The sequence below is a fragment of the Callithrix jacchus genome, chromosome 9, assembly GCF_049354715.1.
Source record: "Callithrix jacchus isolate 240 chromosome 9, calJac240_pri, whole genome shotgun sequence".
In the NCBI taxonomy this organism is placed as follows: domain Eukaryota; kingdom Metazoa; phylum Chordata; class Mammalia; order Primates; family Cebidae; genus Callithrix; species Callithrix jacchus.
Genome location: NC_133510.1, coordinates 20,946,017 through 20,961,505, shown reverse-complemented (window position 1 = coordinate 20,961,505; position 15,489 = coordinate 20,946,017). Strand labels below are relative to the sequence as shown.

General features: G+C 40.0%; 1 long non-coding RNA gene across 1 annotated transcript; it reads left to right on the top strand.

Annotated features, from left to right (window-relative positions):
• The first annotated feature begins 5,016 nt into the window (after positions 1–5,016).
• On the top strand, positions 5,017–14,330 carry LOC144577863 (uncharacterized). The gene is made up of 2 exons (XR_013522641.1): positions 5,017–5,149; positions 14,291–14,330. It is a non-coding gene; the product is annotated as an uncharacterized LOC144577863 (long non-coding RNA).
• Positions 14,331–15,489: the final 1,159 nt, after the last annotated feature.

The following is a 15,489-nucleotide window of genomic DNA, read 5'->3' as shown; positions in this document are numbered from 1 at the left end:
CTTTCAGATTTTCTAACTTTCTTTTATTTTTTAAGACAAAGTCCCACTCTGTTGCTCACGCTGGAGTGCACTAGCACGATCTTGGCTCACTTTAACATTTGCCTCCCAGGTTGCCCACCACAACCGCTGTCTCCCAAGGGAATATCTAATTCCTTTAGATATTCCAGCACTGCTAACATCCTGAAAGCTGTGAAATTTTCCCATGGCCAATAGAAGGATTGGATTAAAATGCTCCTCAAAAATGTCAATGTGATAATTACCTGCCTCAGCCTCCCAAGTAGCTGGGACTATACCAGGCACACCACACTTGGCTAATTTTTATATTTTCAGTAGGGATAGGGTTTTGCCATGCTGGCCAGGCTGGTCTTGAACTCCTAACCTCAAGTGATCCACCTACCCTGGCCTCCCAAAGTGCTGGAATTGCAGGTGTGGGCCACCATGCCCAGCCCGATTTCTAATTTTTTTTGGTATCTTATTTTAATGTTTTGTTACCTTAACAAGGAAGTTGCTAATGTCTATGAGGTTAAAGACTGTAACATCCTCTGCATAAACATATATACATATAAATATTTTTAGGCTTGCATCACTATTACATATACTTACATATAAATATTCTTATGCTTACATCATTACTATAAAGAAAATAATGAATAGTATTATGATTTGGCCAAAGAATTGGAAGACTGGGAAGCAGCCTGTCCTAGATTATCGATGTACAAGTGAGAGCCAGAAACATAATCTCTTAATCTTCATTTTATATTTCATCCAGATGAGTTACTTCTAACAGAAAAGTGTGACAAAATCAATAGATAATTTCCTTATTTAAGCTATATACAATATAATGCTGAAAAGTGTGCACAAAAAGTATGGAAATTATGTGATCACTTACTCTCACTCAGGATAGGTTCTGAGATATGAGGAAAACTCTTGATTAATTTATTGTTCTTTTCACTATCCCTCAGTTTATCCCCCCTCCTGCCATGATTACATGGATACAGAATCTGCAAAGGAAAGACACAGATAAAAATGACAAATTTTACAGATGAAACTTATTGCTCTTACTACCAAATAATGATTTTGACCTATTTATTATTTTTCACATGTGCATATAAGTAATGAGCTCAAAATGACATTCAAATTTCATGAGTTCACATCTTATTCCTGGTGCATTCTAGCAGTTCCCAGATGACAAAAAAGGTTCCACTTTTGGACCAATGACTTCTTTTTTTTTTTTTTGAGACGGAGTTTCGCTGTTGTTACCCAGACTGGAGTGCAATGGCATGATCTCGGCTCACCGCGACCTCTGCCTTCTGGGTTCTAGCAATTCTCCTGCCTCAGCCTCCTTAGTAGCTGGGACTACAGGCGCACACCACCATGCCCAGCTAATTTTTGTATTTTTAGTAGAGACAGGGTTTCACCATGTTGACCAGGATGGTCTTGATCTCTTGACCTCGTGATCCACCTACCTCGGCCTCCCAAAGTGCTGGGATTATAGGCGTGAGCCACCGTGCCCGGCCAGGACCAATGATTTCTTAAACGACTATTGTTATTCCTCACTTTCAAATCATTGGTATACAGTCTTTTTAAACAATGAAGACACTAAAAATTTTTAGCTTAATTCTAAACTTGCTTGAATAAGAAGTTGGAAGAAAAATAGCTGGAATGAATAAGCACCCTAAATTTATGGAACTCAAAACACTTTGCAAGCGTCTATGAGGACTATAAATACACACTCTCAAGTTATGAGGGGAATTCATAGATATCTTTCAGATTAATTAACTTCCTTGTTCTAGTTCAACTAAGACATTTCAGTGGAAGACATTAGAGCACTGTACTCTCTTGTCGAATATCCACCCAGCACCCCAGTCATGGCTCTCTAAATTCACCCTTATTTTTTAGCCCAGGTCAAACTAGGGCTACCCTGTCCATGAAATATTTTCTAGATACCTAATGAATGTGATTGTTCCCCGATATTTCTATCATATTTTGTTTCAACATGTACATTCTATGTAGTATTTTAATTGCTCCCATATATTTCATCTTCTTTACTGGGTGACTTCATAAGGGGAGAGGCATTTTCCTATTCATCTTGGTATCCCTCATAGTAGCTAGCATCTTAAAATTGGAGCTCAATAATTATCTGCTGGAAGAATGAATATGCACAATCTGCCCATTTTCAAATAGCTCATTTTTATTTTTGGATTCGAGAATCCAAGAACAAAAAAGAGATGGCTTGCTCAAATTTACTATGGTGGTAATTCACATATTCAAGACTTCTTGAAGCTCAACTCCTTTGGGAGATACGTTCACCCCAGAGACTTAGTCATGATTTACTAACAGACCTTCCTATTCCACTGGTACAAATAAATCAACATCTCAAAAGTGCTTTTGTATTTTTTTCACAGAAAGAGAACCTACTAGTCAAATACATTCAGCAAACACTTCACTTACGTATGTTCTAATGTTTGTTATTCTATTTTCTAGGTCCTATGTGTGTGTGAATCTGCATTGTGAAGCTTGTTTTGGACTTTTAAAACTTCCTAATTGTCTTTATAGATGAGAGCATCTATAAAGAGGTACCTTAATACTTACTAATGAGAACGACATTCAGATTTCTAAATCACTGTTTCTCAATGAAGTGGAAAAAAAGAAAGGAAGAGCTAAAGAGTTTCATGAAGTCAGTGAATAGATTCAGTTACTGTAAGTTCAAAAACTGGTAAATAACATCCTGGAGTTAGGACAGAAAACAAAAAAAATGATACTTTGTGTTATCTATTAAATTAACAATAAATGGACTTTAGAAGCCATGTTTTCTAACATTCTCATCTTATAGATTAGGATATTGAGGCTCAGAAAGGAAATGCTAGAATCAGTGAATATATTTCTTTAGATATTCCAGCCCTGCTAAAATTCTGGCAGCTGTGAAATTTTCCCATGGGCAATAGAAAGATTGGACTAAAATGTTCCTCAAAAATGTCAATGCGATGATTACTTCAAGTTGAGAAGGAGTGCAAATCTGAATGCCTGTCAGGAAGGGCACAAGCAACACAGGGGCTTGGTAATGGTGGTTGTATCCTAGACCACAGCTCTATCTCAAGGCATTTTTCTCCTGTATCCATTTTAAGTGAGAAGTTCCTGTTTACCCAAGGTTCCTAAACTCATGGAAGAACTCAGATTGCAGAAAGTATAAGTAAAGTTCTTGCAGGGTTGCTATATACTTGATCAAGTTTTGAGGTTTATTCAACCAGGTTTGATTACTAGTTTTGAGAGAGAAGAATATGTTTCTTATATTCATTCTATTTTACTGCCTTCCTTTCTGTAAATAACTGCTACATCATAGAAGCTCAATAAACCTGGTTGCTGATTAAATCAGAGTTTCAATCGATTTTGTTTAAATAAAGATTAGGGTGAGTGTGTGCGTGTGTGTGTGTGTCTCAATGGCACCACTCATCGTTAAGCTTTCCAGTGGAAATTCTTTATTTTCCTCTTCCCTAAGTAGTATCTTCTTCCTCCAGCCCCTGTTAGCACAGATATACTTTCACTACACAGCTATATACATCCTGACCTTTCCCAGTTCTCTGTTGTCTAACCAAGGCTTCAGAAATAACAGTGAGAGGGTAAAAGTGCATGAGAATTGGACTCAGGGCTATACCAGTTCTCTTTTGCTCTTGGGGCACTGGAAAGAAAAGACCTTTAGGAATGGCCACACGATGAATAAGAAAAGTCAGTGCATAGTCAAGCTTCTATTCTATCAAATGGGGAAGCAGGAAGACCTCTCATGTCTCCAACAGGATGGCTGAGGAGATCTTGTCCAATCTGTAAAAAGATCACAATGTCAGCAGCAAAGATGGTAGGTTTGACTTTAATGCTGCTGAAGGAGAGGTTTATTTCCAGAGGTAGGATTAGAATTGTCTGAGCAGGCTGGGCACAGTGGCTCACACCTGTAATTCCAGTACTTTGGGAGGCTGAGTTAGGCAGGTCACTTAAGGTCAGGAGTTCGAGATCAGCCTACCCAACATGGCGAAACCCTGTCTATCAAAAATACAAAAAATTAGCCAGGTGACATGGTGTATGCCTGTAATCCCAGCTACTCAGGAGTCTAAGGCAGGAAAATCACTTGAACCCAAGAGGTGGAAGTTGCAGTGAGCCAAGATTGCACCACTGCACTCCAGCCTGGGAAACAGAGTAAGACTCCATCTCAAAAAAAAAAAAAAAAAAAAATTGGCTGGACAGAAGAACAAGGGTGGGTTGAACATAACAAGTTTCCTATCACTTATCACTGAATTCTCCCTTCCAACCACAGAGGATCAGAAAATGGGCTGTTTTATCAGTCCAGTAAGATTTCCTACCTCTGTAGCACTGGAATAGTGAATGACAGAAGACTCCAGAATATACTTTTAAAGTCAATGAAGATGCTGGGATGTTCTTGCCCAGCTCAAGATCTTGTTTCCTCCTGTGGCCTTCAATGTACTTACCCCTTGCTGGGACTGGAGAGTGACATCAGAATCACAATTGGTGATATCATTGTTTCTATAGCAACAGTGGTGAGGCTACCAGAAAATGAGTGGTCAAAAAGACAAAGAGGAGGAGTGAAGATAAGCTCCAAGGCGCTGATGTTTAGTTTGGAAGGACTGGGCTTTATTCTGATTAATTCTCTTTTTAGAGCAGTGGTCCCCAAACTTTTTCACACCAGGGACCAGTTTTATGGAAGACAATTTTTCCACAGATGGGAGTGGGGTGGGAGAATGGTTTCTGGATGATTCAGGCACATTACATTTGTTGTGCATTTATTTCTATCTTTGTGCGATGATGCAGAATGTGTGGGAGCCCTGTTTTCCTGCAACTAGATGGTCTCATCTGGGGGTGATGGGAGACAGTGACAGATCATCAGGCACTAGATTCTCATAAGGAGTGCACAACCTGCACTTTTACAATAGGGTTCAAGCTCCTACGAGAATCTAATGGCAGAAGGTGGAGCTCAGCTTTGCTCACTTGCCCACCACTCACCTGCTGTGTGGCCAGGTTCCTAGCAGAACACCGGTCCATGGCCTGGGGTTTGGGCACCGCTGCTTTAGAGTGTTTAATATAGGCAGGGGAATACGGGAGGGGGACGTTTTGCCTCCCAATGGATTCCACTTAAAACAGCAGAGTAAGTATTATGTGTTAACAAATCTAGAGCACCGTAGGGGAGAATCAGAAATAAAAGAACTGAGGGCCTAAATTTTATGCAAATCCCATAGAATCACTTTATTTTGTCAAATCCAACCAGGACTTTCCTTATTTATAAGCATCTTGCCTTTTGTTTATATATATATATATATATATATATATATATATATATATATATGATATTTTGCCTAAACTGACCATCTCTGGGTTATAATTTGTCTTAGATGCTCAGAGATACAATGAACTAATTTATCTTTTGCAATGTCTGACCTGAGAAGCGGTAGTGGGAAAAATCAGATCAAGAGGCAATTGGTTAGCTACTCTTTTCTTTGCTTGGGGTGGAGTGGGGTGGGGCAGTCTTTATTACTACATTTTCTGCGGAAATGTTACCTCAGCTGTAATTAATAATGAAACATAGGACTAATATGTAGTCTCCATGAAGCAAAAAGAACTTCCAAGCAAGGCCACAAGATAATGATGAAAACTGAAACAGATTCAAAAGTGGCTGGTTTATCATAGGCTTCCTTCAAAAAGGTTATTTATTGTTGGATGCAGTGGCTCACGTCTGTAATTCCAGCACTTTGAGAAGCAGAAGCGGGCAGATCAGTAGAGGTCAGAAGTTCAAGACCAGCCTGGCCAACATGACAAAACCTTGTCTCTACTAAAAATACAAAAAATTAGCCAGGCATAGTGGTACATGCTTGTAATCCCAGCTACTTGGGAGACTGAGGCAGGAGAATCGCTTGAACCCAGCTGGTGGAAGTTGCAGTGAGCACAGATCACGCCATTGCACTCCAGCCTGGGTGACAGAGTGAGACTTTTTTAAAAAAAGTTATTTATCCATTGATGATCTTTTATATTAGGTCTCAAAAGAGCTCTTGTATTCTTTTCACATAAAGTGCACCTACTAATCAAATATATTTGTTAATATGTCTCATTTTCTTTCTTTTTTTTTGAAATGGAATCTCAACTCTGTTGCCCAGGCTGGAGTACAGTAGCAAGATCTTGGCTTACTGCAACCTCCGTCCCCCAGGTTCAAGTGATTCTTGTGCCTCAGCCTCCCAAGTAGCTGGGATTACAGGTAGCTGCCACCACACCTGGCTAATTTTTGTATTTTTAGTAGAGGCTGGGTTTCATCACGTTGGTCAGGCTGGTCTCAAACTCCTGACCTCAAGTGATCCACCTGCCTCAGCCTCTCAAAGCGCTGGGATTACAGGCATGAACCACTGTGCCCAGCCTCTTCATCTTTAAAATAAAGAAATGGGGCTTGCTGAGCTCCTAAGATCTCTTCCAGCTTAACATCCTATGATTTGGATACTTCAGTGGTATTTAGATAGTACTACAAGGACCTACATATAGTACTTTGCAGGTGACAAAGTATCTTTGCATCCATTATGTCACCCGATTCTCTTAGTAACCTTTTGAGGTACGAGAGTAGGTTTTATTTACCCCATTAGGTGTAGGAGCTTGTCCAGGTCACAGCTAATAACTGATAAAACTGGGAATGGAATCTAGTATTCTGGGTATTAAAAATCAGTGTTCTTTCAGCTGGGCACAGTGACTCATACCTGCAATCCCAGCACTTTTGGAGGCCAACGTGAGAGGAGGTCTTGAGCCCAGGAATTTGAGACCAGCCTGGGCAATATAGTTAGACTCCGTCTCTTAAAAAAAAAATAAAATCAGTGTTCTTTCATTTACACCATGCAACCTTGCAACTAAAATTGAGAACATGAGGCAGTGTTTAACTGAGAGATTTTAAATAACATAATTGGCAGTGTTATACAGGAGTTCCAAGGTTGCTGATCTGGTCAGGGTCTGTCAATCTGAACCAGGAAAGTGTGTTACTATCTGTATTGGTCCCAGAATCAAGTATTAGCAAATTGTGTTAAATGAACATAGGATGAAGCCAAGAAATATGACAGCGTAGCATTATTAAGCTTCTCTGGTGAAATTCAAGCGTTTCTTTTGCCTTCCAATTCAATTTCATAGGTGACACTTCAGTAAATGGTAGGGGTAAGAAAGAGGGGAAACAGTCAAGATTTCAAGCCTAGTAATAAAGCAACTCCTAAATCCCTACTCACCTCAGGCCCCCCCCCCCTTTTTTTTTGAGATGGAGTTTCGCTCTTGTTACCCAGGCTGGAGTGCAATAGCGCCATCTCGGCTCACCGCAACCTCCGCCTCCTGGGTTCAGGCAATTCTCCTGCCTCAGCCTCCCGAGTAGCTGGGATTACAGGCACGCACCACCATGCCCAGCTAATTTTTTGTATTTTTAGAAGAGACGGGGTTTCACCATGTTGACCAGGATGGTCTCGATCTCTTGACCTCGTGATCCACCCGCCTCGGCCTCCCAGAGTGCTGGGATTACAGGCTTGAGCCACCGCGCCCGGCCAGGCCTTTTTGTCTATCCCAGAAATACATACTTTTCCCGAAAAAACAAAGCACTGGAAGGATTACCAACTAGAAAGAACCCGCCCTCCCCAAACTACGTGGTTTTTCTGATAAGCCCAAGGCATGTTTCACAGGATCACTGGTTGCTTGCTGTCTCGTACCCAGGAATCTGGAGAGGTTGGCCATAATAAAGTATTTTAAAATCCAAGCACTTAGTCTAACCTGGAATTTCCTCAGTCTCCAGATGGCTCTTTGTAGAACAATGTAGATTCTTAAAGGTGTCCATAGTTAAAGAAAACATTACAAACCATTGCGCTACAGAGAGCCATCTGCAGTTTCCCCTTAGACAGATGTTCAGATGGCACACATGGTCACTAAATTTTACATAATATTTCAGGAAGTTGACAGATTTCCTGAAGCCCACTCATGAATCACAATCCTGGTTAAGAACTCCTGGATTCATATGCCAGGTGGTGATAAGTGCTTTGGTATATAAACTTAAACCAAAAATTGGTGGAATGATTACCACCTTGGATAGGATGGTCAGAGTTGTTTTCTCCGAAGAGGTCACTTTTGAGCAGACTTGAGCTGGTGTAGATACCTGAGTGAGCATTCCAGGAAACGCCAACAGCAAGCCCAAAGGTGCCTAGGAGAGAAGTGCTTGGCGGGCTTGACGTACATTTATTCAATTGGGACACACCCTCATTTCGGTTTCTCTTCTCCACTTTTCCCCTCGTCCTTGTCTCCCTTCTCTCTCCTGGGCCCTGGACCTCCCTATATCAGGGAGCTACGCCTCCTTCTTCCCCCGGCCTCACCAGTGCTGCCTTAGCTGACATTTTCAAGGAACAGGAAACTGAGAGTCAGGAAAGCTGAGGTCTTCCACTGAGGTCTTGCCATGTTTCAGGTCCTGAGTCAGTCACTGGTTAACTGAATTTCAGGTTCCTCGGCACTTAGAGATTGTAAACAAAGATATATCTTTAAAGCCTATTCCAGATTTGAGATTCCACCAGCCAAATTCTTTTCACTTCCTTTCTTCCCCCTCTCCTTCACTAGGCCTCCCTTCCTGTCTCCTCTCTTCTCGCAGCTTTCTTCTTAACCACCATGCTACCGAAACTCTTTTCCTCCTGGTTAGCGTCTGAGCAAACAGGCGTGGCAGATAAATTTTGACCCAGCTTAGCAGCCGTAGTCAGCCAGGCGTGGGGAATTGTGGGTGAAGATGGCGGCCGCCGCACAATCCTGGGTTGTCCAGGCCCTGCTAACGTCACGTGTGTGTCACCGGGAACGGCGACCCCCGATCGGGATTCCGAGTCGGGATCTAAGGTTTTGGGAGTGGCGCCTTGCTGCAGCCATCACGCCGACTTCCTAGGCACTCTGGTTTTTCTAGGTCTGGAGCTGCCTCTGTCTCATTTCTCCTTTTGCTTTCCACTTCCCCGTCTTACATACTCAGTTGTACACCTTGGGAGGGGACAAAAGAGCTTGAGCAGCGGGAAGCAAAGAGGAGAAAGCAAGGGGTACGTAAGGGATCGAGAGAATCAGAGTTCTGATATAGTTGTAAAGGTTTAGGATTATGAGAAATATTTGTATGGGGCGGGGAGAAAAATCTGTTAGGGAGCAAAAAAAAAAAGGCTAGTGGCCAGAGGTTTTTTTTGGATTGACTTTATGACCTTGTGCAAACCCTTAATAGGTCTGAATTCAGATTCTTCATGGCACGATGGAAACGATAATATTACAATATCTGGGAGGCTCTAATAAGATTAAATGAGCTAATGTTTATAAAAGCATCATTTTAACTAAAACTGTCTCTACTGATGTAGAATATGTTGGGCCGAGTGACTTGGGGTCTCGGGCAGAGAAGGATGTTTGAGGAGAGAAGAATCAGGAGCTTGGTGGAAAGGAAAGTGAAAAAGAATGGAGGCTATCTTAGAATTTGTTAGCATTATTTGTTTTCTCTTCTAATCTGATTGGATCTGCTCCCAGTTCTCAAATTGAAAACATACATTTGCCCTTCCACTTACTAAAAAGCAAGGAATTACAAATACGGTTATATTTCATTATTATTCTTTCACCTTCTACTCTTCCACAAATATATTCCAATCAAACTCCAAAAGTTGTATTTGTTCTTAGTGTATTTTAATCTTACAGAATATCATTTGCTTTCAAAATTGGCTCATGTCAGAATCACTCGTAGAGCTTTATAAAAAATAGAAATGAAGACATTGTAGAGCGATTGAATCAGAATTTGTGAGATTAGCTTCTTGCACCTTAAATTTTTAAAAGCACCACAGATAGGTTTAATGTTCAGTCTAAGGCAAGGATTAGGAGTTTAGAGGATCCTCTTTTTTTTGTTTTCCATCATGGTTAGAACTCCTGCATACCACTGGTAAGGTGGTGGTGCACATCACTTATAGTGGATAGTTTTGTAGTCACAATGTCTTTGCAAAAGCATTTGCTGGTTCTTGTTAAACTATTACATTCATATGATATAATATAGATTGTGAATGGTAATCACTGTTTATTGAGTACCTGCTATCTGCCATATCCAGTTCTAGGTATTTTAATTAATTTTCTCTTTTAACTTACCTTCCTCTGACTGACACCATAGCTTGTGCTCTTAACCACTCTGCGTTATTGTGTGCTAAAGCAAGTTTTGAGTAAATTCTGGAGAGGCAAGTCTAGTATGTAAAATAATCCACACACTAGTTGTCTTACACAGAATTGTGTAAGACAACTCTATATCGTTGTCTTATATATCGTTAAGAGTGGCAAGACTATTATGTATCACAGGAAATCATAAAAGGGAAAGATTATCATTTGAGGTACTGAAGGAAGATTGGAAGACGAGTGGAGAATTGCAGTGCTCCCGTTATCTCTTTAGGGCTGTTATGATCTGGAAAGTTTTCTGGGAAAGACAAGTGGGTGAGAATGGAGTCATGAGGTATTCAAGAGGCAGTGAAATGACTACCTGTATATCTGGGTTAGTGGAAAAGGAGGTTGAATGTGTTAGATGGGATCAGACAGTGGAGACCTTTGAAAGCCAAGCAGAGTTTAGACCAGTAGTCTCCAAAGGGAGTTGTGCAAGAGGACCTAGTAAGTTATGGAAATATACTATTAGAACTCCTAAAAACTCTTTTCTATAGTAACAATAGCTAACACTTATGTAGTTTCAACTTTTTGCCAGACACTATTCTAAGTAATATATGATTTATAATGTGTATATTATATTGGTACTATGTAGAGCATGCATATAATTTTTTAAATAAATACTTTAAAAAAATTAATGCACTGTGCAAGCAAATATGTTGCAGTAGGAAACCAACGTAGGTTTTTAAGCAGAGAAATATACTTCTAATAGTACCCATAATAAATGGAAGAAAGAGATGCTGAAACCAAAGAGAATAATAATTATATTTATTGAGCATCTATTGTTTGCAAGGCACTGTGACAGCTGCTCGCCTATATGTTATTAATTCTCATCAACCCTTAAAATTGTGGGCTTCATGAAGCCAGGGTTTTGTGTTTTACTGTGATAGTCACAGTTTCTAGAATAATACTTGGCCCATAATTATTTAAAAAAAACAAATAGCCATGTGAGGTTAGTGTGACGTTACCTTCTGAGAAATTTCAAAGTAATAAAATAAAAGCATCTATTATTCATGGAATGCTTAATATGTTCTGGGTAATGTCCTAAATTCTTTATGTCTAATCTAATCTTATATCCAAGATTTATATCTAATCTTTTTAACAGTCTTTTGAGATATTAATTCCTTAACTCTAGTAATTCTTACCAGTTCATTGACTCTGCCATCTTTTCCCTGTCTTATCCTATGTCCTCACTTCCTTATTCTAATCATCCCCTTTTATGCATTCTCAACTCTCCAGCCCAACTCCCATTGTCATAAAAAACACTGACCCTGATTAAACAAAACTTTCCACATAATTTGCTGCCTGCCACTAAGCAATGAGAACGGGGCTAGGGAAAACTCCAGACTAACTGGCCTTATGTTAAATTCATGCATACAAATCTCAAGTAGATTTGCAGTGCTACATTTTTCTAGGAAATCAGATGGGAACAGTCATTTTCCCACCATAAACTCTAAATAGTTGATATATGATGATTCTTTGCCTTTTCTCTTATTACAGTGGGTAAGCTCCTTCTGCTCTGTTTTGTGGCCAGTTCCTTCACTTTTCATTTGATCTCATCCTCTCTCAACTATTCATTCCCTTTCTGAATCAGTAATTCTGCCCCCTCCCCCCCGCCACTGTAGAAATCCTGTCATTTCCATCCGCACAGAAATGTTAACTGATATTTCAAACAAGCAAACCTGTCCTTGTCCTTGTGTTTCTCTAGTCTAATTTCTAGTTCCTCAGAAGGATTATCTATACTCCTCATCTACTTACTTCCTTACCTCACAGCCTCTCTTTTGTTTACTCCAGTCTGGCTTTTAGTCCCACTAATCCAATAAAAGTGCTCTTATTGGGCCGGGCGCGGTGGCTCACGCCTGTAATCCCAACACTTTGGGAGGCTGAGGCGGGTGGATCACAAGGTCAAGAGATCGAGACCATCCTGGTCAACATGGTGAAACCCCATCTCTACTAAAAATACAAAAAATTAGCTGGGCACGGTGGCGTGTGCCTGTAATCCCAGCTACTCGGGAGGCTGAGGCAGGACAGTTGCCTGAACCCAGGAGGCAGAGGTTGCAGTGAGCCGAGATCGCATCATTGCACTCCAGCCTGGGTAACAGGAGCGAAACTCTGTCTAAAAAAAAAAAAAAAAAAAATGCTCTTATTTATGCCACCTACAGCCACATCCTCCAGATTCTGTGGTCCTCTATTCTCTTTCTACTTCACTTTCAGCATATGATAGAGTTAACTATTCTCTTCTTGAAAGACTTTCTTTTTTGGTTTTTAGATTCTGTTTCCGTCTCTGTTTTTTTCCTGCCTCACAGGACTGCTTTTTTATCTCCTTTACTGGCTCTTCGGGCTAGTTACTACCCTTATCTGTAAGGTGGTGATAAAGGTAGCATTAAAAAAAGATAATACCTATGAAGCACTTAGAATAATGCTGGACACCTGCTAAGAGCTATTTAAAGTTAGCTGTTAATATGATGTTATTATTTTGTTGTTATTATGTGTTTGTTCTCTAATATTTACTTTTAATTTCTGTCACTATGAGTGAGCTAGGCTATTTCTCCAATTTCATACTTTTGGATAGGGAAGAACAATGGCTTTTGGGCAGAATGCCACTAGAGAGTCATCCCTAGAAAACAAACACAGATTTTCTAAAGGAAGTCCTATTTGTCTCTTTCAGCTCTCCTCAAGTGTACAAAGCACGAATGCTAAACTCCAAAGTTTGTTGATTGGAGCAGAAGTGCGTTAGCACTGTAAACCTTTTTGTTTTTACTTACATGAAAGTCGAGCAGCTAACTCTAAAATTCTACTCTAAGAAGTTAGAAGCGACTTGAAAACTGGAGTGTATCCAAAAGAGATTCGCATTCCTGCCATATGAAGAATATTTCACAGGACAGGAAATGTTTAACCTGGAGAAGAAAGTATTTAGTGGGGATATAATTGCTATACTTAATTGTAGAAGAGGCATTAGACTTGTTCTTTGTCATTCTGGAGGAGCACAGGTCTAAAACTTTCTGGGAAGCAGTAACTAATTCCCCTGTGGTAGAACTTTCATTCTGTTATGGCTCAAAGCAGAAGGGACTGCTACAGGAAGAAGTGAGTTTCCAGCTCTGCAGGTGTTCAGGCAAAAGCCAGATGGTTTCTTTGCACACTATAGAAAAGATATAAGCATTGGTGAATGAACTTTGAGGGTCCATTCTAGTACCGAGAACCGTAGTCTATGAAAAAGAAATGGGATATTTGACAAAATTCTTGCCGTTAAGCTTTCTAAAAGTCAGAACATCTTTTCTTAAGCACTTCACTCCTTTTATCATTATTTGTGATGTTATTCAGTGGTTTTTATACTAAGTCTCAACTATTGAACTGCATTCTTTTTTTTTAATGTTCTATATTAATAATCCTCTGCTTCCAACTGATATCATCAACTTCGTTTTTCATTAGTCACCAGTTTCAGATTCTGTTCCAGGAGAGTCTTGTGTTGCCCTGTGCTAGGCTTATTCATTATACCTCTGCATTGTTACGTGTTTCTCATGGAATTCTGTCCTTTCCTTTTTTCCTCTTTAAGACCTTTCTCAAAACATTTTATCCAGGAATCCTTCCTCATGGTCATGTGATTTCGCGCTCCTTGTTTTTTGTTTTTTTGTTTTGAGACAGAGTTTCGCTCTTGTTACCCAGGCTGGAGTGCAATGGCATGATCTCGGTTCACCGCACCCTCTACCTCCTGGGTTCAAGCAATTCTCCTGCCTCAGCCTTCTGAGTAACTGGGACTACAGGCACATGCCACCATAGTGCTCCTTTATTATGTATCTCAGTTCCTTTCACTGTATAGGCTTATACATTCCTACTTTGTGACTGTTTAATGTGTTTTTTAAACAATGTGACTTTTTAGGTCAGTACATTGTATAGAGTAGGGAATATATTTCCTCATGTCTTGTGGATTTTATGTTGTAGTATTTTGTGTTTATTATTGCTTTCGATAGTTAAATTACTAAAGTACTGATTGAAAAATAGTATTACAAGTTTTTAGGGAAAGGAGCTATTTGTGTTCACAGTTTTAAAAATATTAATATTGGCCATTGTTGTATACTTTGGGGTTTTGTTAAAGGTTCTGCTGTTCAGTAGCCACATCTATGTGTCATGGCCCACCCCATCGCCAGCTTCATCATGCCCTCATACCTCATGGGAAAGGTGGATGTTCCTCAGTCAGTGGGGCCGGTGCCACTGTGTTTGGAGCAACAGGATTCCTGGGCTGATACGTTGTCAACCACCTTGGTAAGTAAAGGTCCTTGAGTTCATATGCTCCATTGCCACTGGTCAGGATTGCCTGATGAGAAGCCATGAGCTGTGTTGCTCTTCATTTTAACAGCATTATGAATTTCTCCTATCTTGGATGTATGTAATTTTTATTTGTTGTGACATTAGAGCACACTCATGCTCCTATATAGGAATTATTAAGATGGGAATAAGGGACTCTGAAAAGCTATGGCATCCTTAGCATGGCAAAATATTCCTTTTGTCAAATATATCAATTCACCTACTGTATTAGGATTTAAATATTTACCAAATCAAAATTTATATATATCCACGTTATGTTAATATTGATCCTTTTTTCAATCAATTCTTTTAGGACGCATGGGGTCAGAGATGGTTATACCTTATCAGTGTGATAAATATGACAGCATGCACCTTCATCCCATGGGTGACCTGGGCCAGTTTCTGTTTCTGGGAAGGGTCTTTATGGCTTATTGAAGTTGATAAATACACATTGCTAAGATCATTTTTAGGAGTAAGAGGACTGATTGATTGAAATTGACAAATATAAATTACTAAAGTAATTTTTAGGAGTAAGAAGCAGTTAAAGCAGTAATTTCATCCTAAAATGAATGAGAGGCACTCTATTCACAGGTCATTCTTTCAGGTAGGTTCCCACATCTTCTTGGTCACACAAGCTCTAGACTGGCAGTTGGCAAACTTTTTCTGTGAAGGGCCAAATAGTAGATATTTCTGGCTTTGCAGTTTATAGTCTGTCATAATTACTCAGCTCTGCCTTTGTACCTGGAAGTAGCCATAGACAATATGTACACAAATGGGCATGACTGTGTTTCAATAAAATGTTATTTACAAAATTAGGCTGCAGGCCAGATTTGGCCTATGGACTATAGTTTGCCAATCCCTGGTCTAGACTTGTGCTGGCTAGGGTGGTAGCCACTGGCCACATGTGGCTACTGAGCACATGAAGTGTGGCTAGTCTGAATTGAGATATGCTGTGTGTATAAAATATGCAGCAGATTTCAAAGACTCAGT